The sequence below is a fragment of the Natator depressus genome, chromosome 2, assembly GCF_965152275.1.
Source record: "Natator depressus isolate rNatDep1 chromosome 2, rNatDep2.hap1, whole genome shotgun sequence".
In the NCBI taxonomy this organism is placed as follows: Eukaryota; Metazoa; Chordata; order Testudines; family Cheloniidae; genus Natator; species Natator depressus.
In genome coordinates, this window is record NC_134235.1 from 17,576,249 (window position 1) to 17,590,269 (window position 14,021).

General features: G+C 43.2%; 1 long non-coding RNA gene across 2 annotated transcripts in view; it reads right to left on the bottom strand.

Moving 5' to 3' along the window:
* Positions 1-4,525: 4,525 nt before the first annotated feature.
* The window catches only part of LOC141981266 (uncharacterized), a 43,008-nt gene continuing 33,512 nt past the window's right edge, over positions 4,526-14,021 (bottom strand). Inside the window, exons 1-3 of one of the 2 annotated variants that reach the window (XR_012637707.1) lie at positions 11,561-11,809; positions 7,753-7,797; positions 4,526-4,771 (exon numbers count right to left, since the gene is read on the bottom strand). This is a non-coding gene — a long non-coding RNA (uncharacterized LOC141981266). Of the gene's footprint in view, positions 4,772-7,752; positions 7,798-11,560; positions 11,810-14,021 lie in introns of those variants that run through there. The other variant, XR_012637706.1, reaches the window with a different exon arrangement.

Here is a 14,021-nt window from a genome sequence, read left to right on the forward strand (position 1 = left end):
CCTGATGTCAGATTTGTGTCCATTTATTCTTTTGCATAGAGACTGTCCGTTTTGGCCAATGTACATGGCAGAGGGGCATTGCTGGCACATGATGGCATATATCACGTTAGTAGATGTGCAAGTGAATGAGCCCCTGATGGTGTGGCTGATGTGGTTAGGTCCTATGATGGTGTCCCTTGAATAGATCTGTGGACAGAGTTGGCACCGGGGTTTGTTGCAGGGTTTGATTCCTGGGTTGGTGTTTTTGTTGTATGGTGTGTAGTTGCTGGTGAGTATTTGCTTTAGGTTGGGGGGCTGTCCTTAAGCGAGGACTGGCCTGTCTCCCAAGGTCTGTGACAGTGAGGAATTGTCCTTCAGGAGAGGTTGTAGATCCTTGATGATGCGCTTGAGAGGTTTTAGTTTGGGGCTGTAGGTGACAGCTAGTGGTGTTCTGTTACTTTCTTTGTTGGGCCTGTCTTGTAGTATTAATTGATTAATTAATAATTAATTAAAATTGATTAATTTGCAAACTGGATTAATTTATACCTGCTTCTGTATTTTCCACTCCATGCATCTGATGAAGTGGGTTCTAGCCCACAAAAGCTTATGCCCAAATAAATTTGTTAGTCTCTAATCACAAAAACAACAAGGAGTCTGCTCCAATCCCTCGGACAGAGACAAACACCTACAAGATCTTTATCAAGCATTCTTAAAAGTACAATACCCACCTGGGGAAGTAAAGAAACAGATTGACAGAGCGAGACAGGTACCCAGAAATCACCTACTACAGGACAGGCCCAACAAGGAAAATAACAGAACACCACTGGCCATCACATACAGCCCCCAGCTAAAATCCCTCCAGCACATTATCTCCAGCACCATCTACAACCTATCCTGGAAAACGATCCCTCATTCTCACAGACTTTGGGAAACAGGCCAGTCCTTGCTTACAGACAGCCCCTCCAACCTGAAGCAAATATTCACCAGCAACTACACACCGCACTACAGAAACACTAACCTTTTAGGGGGAGGGATAGCTCAGTGGTTTGAGCATTGGCCTGCTAAACCCAGGGTTGTGAGTTCAATCCTTGAGGGGGCCATTTAGGGATTTGGGGCAAAAATTGGGGATTGGTCCTGGTTTGAGCAGGGGGTTGGACTAGATGACCTCCTGAGTTCCAACTCTGATATTCTATTCTAACCCAGGAACCAATCCCTGTAGCAAACCTCATTGCCTACTCTGTCCCCATATCTACTCTAGCGACACCATCAGAGGACCCAACCACATCAGCCATAACATCAGAGCTCATTCACCTGCACGTCTACTAATGTTATATATGCCATCATGTGCCAGCAATGCCCCTCTGCCATGTATATTGGCCAAACCGGACAGTCCCTACGTAAAAGAATAAATGGACGCAAATTGGACATCAGGAATGGCAACATACAAAAGCCAGTGGGAGAACACTTCAATCTTCCTGGACATTCAGTAACAGATTTAAAAGTAGCTATACTTGAACAAAAAAACTTCAGAAACAGACTTCAACGAGAAACAGCAGAACTAAAATTCATTTGCAAATTTAACATCATTAATTTGGGCTTGAATAGGAACTGGGAGTGGCTGGCTCATTACAAAAGCAGCTTTGCCTCTCCTGGAATTGACACCACCTCATCTATTATTGGGCGTGGACTACATCCACCCTGATCGAATTGGCCCTGTCAACACTGGCTCTCCACTTGTGAGGGAGGTAATTCCCTTCCCTTCATGTGTCATTATATAATGCCTGCGTCTGTAATTTTCACTCCATGCATCTGAAGAAGTGGTGTTTTACCCACGAAAGATTGTGCCCAAATAAATCTGTTAGTCTTTAAGGTGTCACCAGACTCCTTGTTGTTTTTGTGGATACAGACTAACACGGCTGCCCCTGATATTAGTCTCTAAGGTACCCCAAGGACTTCTCATTGTTTTCGGATTCATTAGGAACTAAAGCTCATTCGACTGTAGTTGTCTAATAGGTGTGTTTTCGTCTTGTACATCAGGCCTGAACCCTCACAACTCTGGACCAGTTTTCACAGTTATAGTCTGAGGCAGTGTGTAAGTTTACACACACATGGTGTTATCTTATAAATTATTTTACCACAAAAAGCTTCTATAATTTGGAATGCATGCTCAGTGTGGGAAATAAAATTTAGCTAGACAGTTTCACCTTGTGGATTTCATTGGTTTCCAGCACTGCCAGGGACAGTTTATATTACAAACTCTTTTCACTGAAATTACAATATTAGGAAATCATGAAAACATTTTCCTCTACATTAGGTGTCATAAAACTCTTCCTTTCACAACCTAAATTTGGGACCTAATCTACTTTGACAGTGGTTGCCCTGTAAAGTTCTATTAATCTGCTTTCCTCCCATATATGCAACTCTGTTATACTCCACTGGATTGGAGGTTGCATGTTGTTACAGTTATTTACTACTCTTTTTTTTACACTAGTGCCTAGAGACACCAAATTAATTTGGGGCCCCAGTGTACTAGGCACTATACATACATATTGGGTATTAGGCTCCTAAGTCACTTAGGTGCTTCTGAAAAGGTTATGCTATGTGTATGTACAGCACCTATCACAATGGGTGCCCCAGTCACTTAGGCACTTTTGAAAAACATATCTGTAGTAAGACAGTCCCTGAAGTGCTTACAAACTAAATAGACAAAACAGACACAGAGGGAAAGGAAACAGAAGCACACTGAGTTAAAGCCATCTGCTGTGTGATCTTGGGCAAGACTGTGGCAGAGCCAGGGGAAGAAATAAGGATTCCTGATTTCCAGTCTAGTGTCCTGCCCACTAAACAATGTCGCCTCCTCCACACTCCTACCTCACAGACACGTCGGCATTAGTGACTTTTAGAAGAGACTTGGAAGCCAAGACCTTTTGGGCATGTAGTTTTACAGCCCACTTTGTTGAATTGACTATATGTTTTTGCTTAACATATTTCTTAAAGAAACCCTTAAAGAAAAGACTTCCTGCCTGAGGAGCCTAATCCTTGTAGAATCTCAGGAGAGACTCAACAAGGACTTTGATCCATTTTCTGTCACTATTATCAAGATCTGATTGACTTATTCTTTCATTATTCTACAAGCTTAGAATAATGGAGAGTGGCACTTTGTGGTTGTTTGCTTAAAACACACTCCTACTCCACCATCCAAACAGTACCGTGTCAAAGCTCTGTAGTACAGAATAGAGCGCTGTTACTATTTAAATACCCAGTTTAACACTGAAAGGATTTTTTTGCATATTTGAAACTTGCCTTATGGCTTTACTTGTTAGGCGTTTTTCTTTTGATCTTACAAAATATGTTCATCTCTACAAAATGGGTTTGATTTTTGTCAGTGTTGTATTGAGGCTCCTAAATTAATTATTTGCAGCCATTTAGAGTCAGAGTCACTCCTTTTATTCCAGCTGACCACGTTGGTAGGCATTAATGTGGCAGACAACTAGATTTTTGCAAGACTAAATGGGGTGGGGGAGGGTGCTGGTATCATGGGGGTATACCAAGAATGCTTTTATGCAATTACATGGTGGTTAGCCAAGAGCAACCAGGACTCAGGATTGATGCCCACAATGGGACCATGAGGCTTTGCAATGATTCTTACTGATCACATCTACCTGACAGTGATCTACAGAGGTCTCCATTCTTCTAGTCTCTGAGGGACATATCTCATTAGGGAAACAATAAAATTCTGCATCTATTTAGAATTTGTTAGGGGCTTCCCTTTCCTACATAAGGAAATATCTAACCTCTCTTTCATCAGTTGGCTGACCTATAGCGAGAGAGAGACATAAATAGAGAAAGGCAAAAAATCTTCAATTCTTCCTTTATGTCCTCCTTAGCCTTCCAGTGTTCCTCAGCTCCTTTGCCTTTCCTCTGTCAAGCCATCAACTCACCATGACTCCTCATTAGGGATCAAAATGCAATACATTTACTCACATTGGGCATTGCCACATTCCACCTACACTCCCATTAAATTCAGTGGAACTTCACATGGAGTAAAGTCCTACTGAGTGTGAGTAAAGATATCACTATATGGTCCTTATTTATATTCTGGTAGCACCCAGAAGCTCCAGTGGGGATCATGGTCCCATTGTGCTGGATACAGTAAACCAGCAGGGAGGTAATATGGTCTAGTGAATAGGGCACTGGCCTGGTAGTCAGGCTGTTTGGGGTCTAGTCCCAGCTCTGTCACTGACCAGTTGTATGACTGTGGGTAAGTCTCTGCACCACCGTTTCCTCTCACACCTTTTGTCTGTTTTGAATCTGAATTCTTCAGGGCAGTGATCGTATGTACATATACAGTGCCTAGCACAATGGGGCAAACTCAGTTGGCGCATTTAAGTGTTACTGCATTGCAAGTAAAAATAGAGGACTAGGAAGCTATTTTTGTGGTTAAATTTATTGGGGGTGGGGGACACACAAAAATTAACACTTGAAATCAGGACCTCAAAGTCCAGGTATCAGAGCCTAGCTGTTGCTGTATCACATGAACAGTGGGCAATCTTTAATGTAATACAAAGTAACTTTTATTTAGCTCTTCATAGACAGGTAAGCTTGGAAAGCATATACAATAAATAAATCTCTCTCACCAGGTGGCTTCCCACAAGCATTCATGGTTCTATCACAATGGTGTTTTCAATGTCTTAATCACAGTTGAAAAGCTGCATGTCCTTGTGTGTCTTTGTCCTGTACTTGGGCAACAATTTTCCTTTGCTGCCATCTTGTGGAACAACTGGCAAAATGCCTGTTGAAACAAAGCAAAAGGCTTCATTCAACCTGTTTATGTAAATAAATATATATATATATTTACACACCTATAAATACAAGTACCAGTCAACAGAAGAGTCATTCCTTCAAAGGAAGACACTAGACTTCCTGTCCTTTCAAAGGGGTATTTAGAGATGTTTAATTTTAGTTTTTCACTTAGAATATCAGGGTTGGAAGGGACCGCAGCAGGTCATCTAGTCCAACCCCCTGCTCAAAGCAAGGCCAATCTCCAATTTTTGTCCCAGATCCCTAAATGGCCCCCTCAAGGATTGAACTCACAACCCTGGGTTTAGCAGGCCAATGCTCAAACCACTGAGCTATCCCTGTTCATCCTTACTAAAGTGGGGGGGAAAACAGGTGTAGAGTTACATGAGGCTTTCTGTTTTGGTTCACATGGTTTGTACCCACTGAGTTTTCCCTTTGAATATCAGCTTCTGTGTAGCAAAAGCTGAAATGCTGAATGAAACCAGCAGAAAAAACGAGGTGTCTTGGAATGAGACAAGAATATGGTTTAAGTGATTTTTTGGAAGCAGTCTACTTTCTATAGACAAGGTCAAAATGAAATTCTCATTGTCACTCCCACATACTAAGGTGACTCCCATGAAGTACACGGGAACTATTCCTAACCTGAGGCATGGCAATAGGGTCCCCTAAATTACCTGTGTATCAAATAACACATCTTGAGACAGAATATCTCACACCTGTAAGAGAATTAGAGGAGGTCTTGGAAAAATGAATAAGGCAAAGGATTAGCAGCTAATTGCTATTGTCCATTAACTAAAACAAATTCTGAAAACTAAGAACCCCTTTTCCATATGTGATACAGACTATGTATGCCAGATTGTTGGCAAACAAGTTGAACAGAGACTTCATAGAACTTCATTGTCTTTGAGAGAGTCATCCAATTGAAATTAGTCTCCTTGAGACCTATAAAGAAAGTCAAATTTGAAGAATTTTGAGAATGTAAGTGGGACTCAAGTGGTGCACAGGTCTTGTACACTGAGGTGAATTTCACCATCAGTGACCGTGTTTCTACCCATGACTCTCCAAAACAGCTGTGCTCCTCTGGGACAGTACAGTTGACAGGACACATGAGAGCCAAAGACAAAGCCTTCTTGCGTGAGAAGGTTCAGCTCTTTGGCAGGAGGGATAGCTCAGTGGTTTGAACATTGGCCTGCTAAACCCAGGGTTGTGTGCTCAATCCTTGAGGGGGCCATTTAGGGATCTGGGGCAAAAATTGGGGTTTGGCCCTGCTCTGAGCAGGGGGTTGGACTAGATGACCTCCTGAGATCCCTTCCACCCCTGATATTCTATATGGAACCTCCTGAGGAGATGCTTGACCACTGACAGCGCTCACTGCAAGATCCTTCCCTTTGACAAAGTATTTCCAAAGTATAATGATGATAATACAAAGTATAGTATATTATTCCCTAAGCAGAGTCACTCCTACCCAAGGAGGGAAGGGGAGCAGAAAATACCATGGAGTATACGATGAACCGCACTATGCAGATTTAACTGACCCTGTGATGCACTTAGGGTCAGGCCCTTGGATACCAAAATATTGGATACTATAGAAAACCCTTAATTGATTGATTATGTCAATCCCCTGGGCAGTCTCATCCTTGTCTGCAGTTTAAAGATGCCTTTCCCTGGTGGGACCATCAGCAAACACTATAATTTTGTATTGGTAAATTAGAAAAAGCTATTGCAATGATGTATTACAATATAGACGTACTAGGTTCTTCACTGTAGTCCATTAACAGGTCTGATCTCAGCTGAGGAAAGCTTCAGTGTAACCTCAGTTTATAAGTAAATAAATGCTATTACCCAATACAGGGTGGCCCAGAAAGCTAATAATGCAGTCAGCACTGGGTGAGCTACAGGTGCAAAGCTTGGTGCTTGGTGCATAGTCAGAGAAAGTACAGAGATTGCCTGCAATAAACTTGTGGGGCTTGAAGGACTTTACATCATCTCAGTAAAACAAAGTGCTATAAAAACTTGTGGGACCTTGGGGCTTTATAGGTGCAGTGTCACTTCAGTGATGTGGAACTTTTGCGGGGGAGGGAGGTTACGTTGATTTTTTATCAGTATGTTTAAAACCTAAATCTTTAGGAAGTGGAGTTAAGAATTTTCCAAAACCCAGGTAGTGCTTCACACTGTTAGAAGCAGTTCATGCGGGGGAGTGGCTGCTCAGATCTGAAGAACCCAGGTTCTGGCTGTGTAGCCTGTCAGCAAGGCTTACAGTGGGTCTGCAGCAAGAAGTGGTAAGTCTGCCATAGTCCAATGATAGAACTTCATTTGTTCATTGAAAAAAAAAGGTTAGGGTTCAGAGAGCTTGTTCAGATACATTAATAATGACCTCTCACAATAATCCACCTCAGACCCACTTTAGAGCTCTTCTTTTTGTGGCGGTGATGAGAGGGTAGGTAGGTGTATGAACCCGGAAGGCCCCAGGTTCAAGTTTTGGTCCCACGTGAAAATTATTTTGGTGGTCTTGTACTTCCCTATTGTCTAGTGGCCATTTCTCTACCCAAAAAAACCTATGGAACAATTGAACATGATTCACAGTTTCTGCTGAAGCAAGCCCAAGATTAGACTAGACCAGCAGTGTCCTTTTATGTTAGTGCTTTCACAGCAGAGGACATTACATTACAGCACAGCATTAGCCTTATCTTCCAAGTGAATAGTATCGGAGCCGCCTTCCTCCATGCTGAGTTCCTCATGTCTCTGTTTTTAATATTCATGCACTCTGAGGTTGTTGTCCAGTAAGCATTGTGATCCTGAGCTCATAAATTCAAAATGGAGGCTCCCAGGGCTCAGCCCAGAGATAGGTAGGCCTGACTGCCCAATGTACAAGCTAAAGGGGATCTGTGGGAAGGCCTGCGGACAGATGGACAGAAGAGAGTGGGCTTCCAGAGGGTGTGGGAATTGAGCAGAGATAACAGTAAAGTGGCTCACCCAAGAGGCAGAAGCAGTGTGGAAGAACCAGTGTCAGTCCCTGCTCTGTAAGAAACAACAACAAAAGACACATTGTAAAAATGGAAAATGCTGTGGATCAGATCCTCTGTCTGTGTAGATCAGCGTGGCTCCTTTGACTTCCCTGGAGCGATACTGGTTCACTAGCTGATGAGCTGCCACTGCATTTCAAAGGGGGGAAATGCTGGAAATTTTAGCCTGGCCAAGTGAGTGCTTGGTTGGGAGGCAGAGGGACAAAATAAATCATTAACTCCTCAATCTGCCTGTCCTCCAACATGCGTAGCAAGTTGTCTGTCCTAGTCTGTGAGTTTTCTGGAGCAGGACTGTCCTTGTTCTACTCATTTGTGCAGCACCCAGCACAATGGGGCACTGAGGCCCGATTAGGGACTCTATGTGCTACTGCAACATAAATAACAAACTTCCAACCCATTTACATCTCTCAGCCTATATGATCTCTCTGAGCTTTGGTGATCCTCTTTATCCGCATGTGAAACGCAGCAGAGTCCTAGCCAACAGAACCCAGCACATGCCAGCAGCAAATAGTCTGCTGACAGCAGTGATTGCTTCATTTAAACAACTGCTTCCAAACACTTTTCTGAATGCAGGTTGGGTCTGTTGTGTTCCTTACTAACAAACACACTGTGTATGAGGAGCAAAACTAACTACAGAGCTGAAGTGGACTGTAGGCATTCAAAGAGATGTAGGACCAGATTCTCAGCAGAGGTATATTACCACCAGGGGGAGGGATAGCTCAGAGCATTGGCCTGCTAAACCCAGGGTTGTGAGTTCAATCCTTGAGGAGGCCTTTTAGGGGTCTGGGAGAAAAATTGGGGATTGGTCCTGCTTTGAGCAGGGGGTTGGACTAGATGACCTCCTATGGTCACTTCTGACCCTGAGATTCTATGACCATAGGTTTCCCCCATTGGTGTAAACTGCCACAGGTCCACTGATTTCATTGGCTCTACACTTGTTTACAAGAACAGAGAATCTAGCCCTTAATTTAGTTATTTTTTCCTCATATTGAATTTAAGGCACAACCTGAGCACTTTACTTTACTATTATGGGCAAAGTCATTTGAAAAATATCCTCAGGGTCCTAGTTCTCCGCTGCCCTGCACACTGTGTAGTCCTTGCAAAGTGGATGCAAATGTTGTCATGTCAGAATTTTCCCTTCACTTGTCCCATCGTAGCATTTCACACCCTCTCTGCACAGAGCAAATGACAAGGCAAATCAAACCCTCCCATTTTTTAGTAATGAGCAAATCCATTCAGCTCTCTAGTCATTCAGATACCAGCGGATGGGTCCTAGTTGCCAAAATGTACCAACAACTGTTCTTATTCATGCTTTCTGAATTCGCCACATTATTTCATCTTGGAACACTAAAATAACCTCAGTCACTTAATCAGTAGGAAAAAAAGATGTCTCTCCAAAGGTCTTGGATGGGGAGGGTTGGGGATGTTTTTTGTTTTGATTTTTTTTGGTTGCTTTGTTTTGGTTTTTGACAACAGAAACTATCAAAATGTAATGCATTGTACTATCATTTTTGGCTGGGAGAGCCATTGTCCTTCTCACAGTTGCATTCTTGCAATACCTCTCATTTTTGTTGCTAATAAAGAACAACAAACTAGTTTTGTTTTATTTAGTTATGTTTATTACAGTAGTGCCTAAGGGGCGACGGAAAACTTCATTGTGCTAGAGTGATGGCCAGTCCCTGCTCCAAAGAACTTACAGTTTATCAAGACACACACAGGATAGGGGAATGCATAGAATGTACAATCGAAGAGAACAGTGATCGTTTGCAGTTGTCCACTAGAGCAGGGATATTTTTGTTTGTTAATTTTTTAGGGTGGGGTGTTGTTGGGAGATGATTGCTAAGTGGAGAGACAACAAAGGAAGGGAGAGGGGGACAGAAAGAGGAGGAGGGCTCGGGGGACAGGGAGAAGAGTGAAGGAAGGAAGGTGGGGAGAATGGAGATGAGCTAGAGTGAGGCTGAGCTGAAGAGACTGCAAGGGAAGAGGCAGGTGGAGTTGAGCTCACAGCCAATCAGAGCAGGGGAGAGAATGTCCAGAGGGAAAACTGTAGGAAGCAGCCTATGATATCATCAGTATCCAATGGTCCCTACTGAGGCTGCTTCTGTGTCTGCTCTGCTGGTGAACTTCATTGTCTTTGAGAGAGTGGCCTGGGTTGGCTCCTCCCCAGAGTTTTGATTCGCTAAGCCCATATGGCTTAGGGGAAAAGATGGAACTGTATGAATCTTAGTGCCCCTAGAGAACAGAGGGCACCATTCCATACTTCTGGGCGCTTGGGTGCAGAGCTGGCCACAGCTGGGCCCCATCTTTCCTACTCACCACCTAGTGCTGTTTCTGAGTCTGCTCCTGAGATTTGGAAAGAGAATTTGGAGATACACCACCAGTGTATTAATAGTCCAAGAATGTAATAAGTTGTTACAATTTTACAATGAAGTGTCAATAATACATGCCCCAATAGGAAAGTAGATACTCTTTTGTGGTGGTGATGGTGATGATGATGAATTATTGGTATTACAGCAGCACCTAAAGGCCCAAATTTCAGTTGGGCCTAGGCACTGTACAGACACACAGCAAAAGGCAGTATACACTGCCCTGAGGAGCTCTCAGTCTCAGTAGACAAGAAAGATGAAGAGCAAAAGGATAGATCCAAAGGTCTTGCAATTTTCAGCTATTTGTAGCCATTTTTATGTATCCCTTCAGTCATCACTTAGCCAGTATAGTTAATTTTCCTCATAGATTAATTCCTGTAGCCTCCTGCTCATTTTAGTTTCTTTCCTCTGAACCCCCTCAATTTGGAAATCTATTTCTAGTAATGTGGTGCCCAAAACTGAACCCAGCATCAGAATTATGGTAATACCAGAAACCAGAACCTCTGTGCTTAGTGGTCTAATTATTTTGTATATATTGCAAAATCGTATCTAATTTGCTGTCCAGTTTCATCTAGGTCTCTCTCAGCATTAATGATTCCCAAGTGTCCTTTACTCATTGAGTAGATCAGTATGTGTTTCAGGTTATTTCCCCCCAGATCATTTAGCTTGCTTTTCTCTAAATTGAATCTCATTTTATTTTCTGCCCACCCAGCCTGCTAACAACTCCTTGTCCTTTTGTGTTAGTTCTTTCTCCTCACTGGTGTTCACATTTCCTTCCAATTTAATAGTCACTGAGAATTCCATTAACATGCTGCCTACTCACTCTCCCAGACCATTAATGAGGGAATTAAACTAGATTGACTATAATGGTACCCCATTAGCTAACCCCCTCAAAATATTACCTTTTTTATTATTTCCAGCCAGTTTTCAATCCACATGCCAGTGGTCCCATTAAGTCATTTTGAATTAACTTTTTGAGTAAGATTTCCTGAGAGATAGCACCAAATGCTTCCCTAAAATCCAAATCCATTACAGTGACTGTGTTCCCTTCATCCACTTACATCCTGAGCCGTATTTGACTTCAATGGGTGCTGCGGGTGGCAGACCTTTATCATTCTAACAAAAAGCAATCGAGAAAATGCATTTGGCTGCTGATTGCTCATGGTACCATTACCTTCTTTTCACTTTCTTGCAGTACTGTTTCATAATTTTATTAGCAACAGAAGTTAAATGGAAGGGATGCTGATTGCCAGGATCATTCTTGTTTGAAAACTTTTCTCTAGCTTTTCAGAGCAATCCTAGTTGCCCATGATTTTTCAGAAGAAGCTATCATGGGTCTAGCGAACATGTTAGCTAATTTCCTAGGGCTAGATTCAAAATCAGAGCACGTACCTGAACAGGGGACGTAAGAGATGCATAGATCCGTAGATGGGGTACTTGGACCTTGGGTCCAGGCTCATGGGATTGAGTGCAGTTACTCATCTGTTTGCTCCCTCTCTGCAGCAGGTGGGTGGAGAGTGGCTCAGCATCACTGGTTCTAAAGTGTGGTGAATCTGCTGAGCAGTAGTAGAAGGCTGATGGGGGCAAATCTGCTGTTCTCCTTCTCCAGATGGGAGGTTGGTTGGGTCACAGAGGCAGGGTCTCTCAGTCTCTAGGCAGAGCATATCATTGAAGGCAGTTAAAGGAGTGGGTATGGGGACCCACTGGTGTTATGGCCTATAGAGCTTTAACTGGTTTAAAAATTCAACTCAGATATAACAGCTATTTCTCAGGGATGCTGTTCTATAGAGTACATGATTTCATGCTTTTGGAAACTAAAGCGAATGGAGGTAGGTTGTCAAATGAGAGAAAGATCATTCATACACAATCACTACCCACGTAGAAAGTTGCATGGAATTACTTCCCAGCTCTGTGATGAGAAAACATTCCATACCCTGAAGAAATGCTACATAATTACACATCTACCACTTTCAGAAGAGGAAATGGTCTGTGTAATAGCTATCCATAAGAGAAGATGCGTAATTCAGCCACCTACTCTAATTAGGCGAGAGTATAATTAACAACACAAACACTGCCCTGGGATACAGGTTTATACAAAGAATGATTCATGGATTCTTTGCCCACTGGTCAAAGGAGAAAGTAAAAAATGTTTAAACTGGTATATAAAAGGCCAGGAAATAGTTTCTGAATTGTTCACAATTCCCTCCTGCACCTCCCAGCCAATTCTAGTTGATTTTGTTGCTAGCTGTAATGAACAGAAAACATTAGCAAAAAATACCATCCTTTAAAATTCCTCAGCCAGACAGTGCCATCTGCTGAGACATTGCTGTGAGGAAAGATTCACACATAAGTTTTTACCTGGATAAAACAGTTACTAACCTGTTCTGTAGCTGTTGTTCTTCCAAGATGTGTTGCACATGTCCATTCCACTTCAGACGTGTACATGCCCAGTGCACTGGCAGCAGAAATGTTTCCCTTAGTGTTACCTGTCAGGGTGGTGCATGCACCCTCTACTGCCTCCTGCTGCTGCACAATTGGGTATGAAATAAAGGGCAGAGCCAGCCCAGGCCCCCCTCAGTTTCTTCTTCCTCTCTATATCAGAGTCCTTCCAGGAGGGAGGATAGGTCATGGAATGGACAGGTGCGGCATATCTCTAAGAATGACAGTTGCAGAACAGGTTAGTAACCATTTTTCTTCAAGTGATTGCACGTGCCCATTGTGCTTCAGGTGACTCACCAGGTGGGATTAGAGTCTACCTAAATAATGATTGAAGAATTGTACATCCAAATCTGGCATCATCTCTAGACTGTTGAGAGATGGCATAAATGAGAAGCAAAAATATGTACTGCAGACCAAGTCGCAGCTCTACAAATGTCCAGTCTAGGCACTTGAGCTAGAAAGTTTGCAAAGGGGGATTCACCGGACTCGGTCCTGGGAGCACCTGCCTGCAGCTCTTGTTGCGCATTTTCGAAACATCTACTGGAGAACATAGAGAGGGGAGGGTGTGGAGAGGATCTAGAGGCAAGAGGAAACCTCCACAGATTCCAGTACAGCCATTGATAGGCATGGGAGCCCAACCGTGGCTCCCTGCTAGCTGACCAATGCGGAGACTCAACTGAATACCAGGGTAAAAACCCCTCAGAAGAAAGTGATGGCTTACACGACACATGAGATCCAACTTCCAACTTAGACAACAAACTCAAGTCATCCTGCCAGGGAGATGCAGTGCCTCTCAGTGCTGGGGAATAGTGATGGGAGTCTGAAGAAGATGACATTGGGGAAGTCAGAGCCACCTTGGCTCTTGATAGCACAGTACAAGGGGATACCACAGTGACCAGAGGTGCCCACAGTACTCAGGGCTGAACTCTGGCCTCCAGGAAATCCGCACAAGTGTCCGTCGGTACCAGGCAAGATGTCTCTTGAATCACTGGCGAAGTCATCACCGAGAAACTCAACAGATCACGTGCTGCAGTATATGCCTCAGGCACTGATGGCACCCTGGGAGAGTCTTTTGTTGCTGTCGCTGAGCCAAAGATGATGGCACCGCTGAACAGGATGGTGGTCCTAAATCAAAACTGACCATATGAATGCACCCGACTGGATCTGAACCTGGATCTTTTAAGGATGTGCATTTTGTGTTACTAATCCAACAGAGAGGATCTCATTAATCCACATTACTGAGATGCAGCATCAAGAGCCTATCCCTGAAGACATCTCAGTATTGAGGTGGAAAGCACTTCAGGGCAGGGATCATGATTTGCTCCCGGTTTCTACAGCCCTGCACACACTGCCAGCATTCAGTAAATAACAATCTTTCACGTAAGGGTGAACTAATTGCCAAATTCCAATCCCA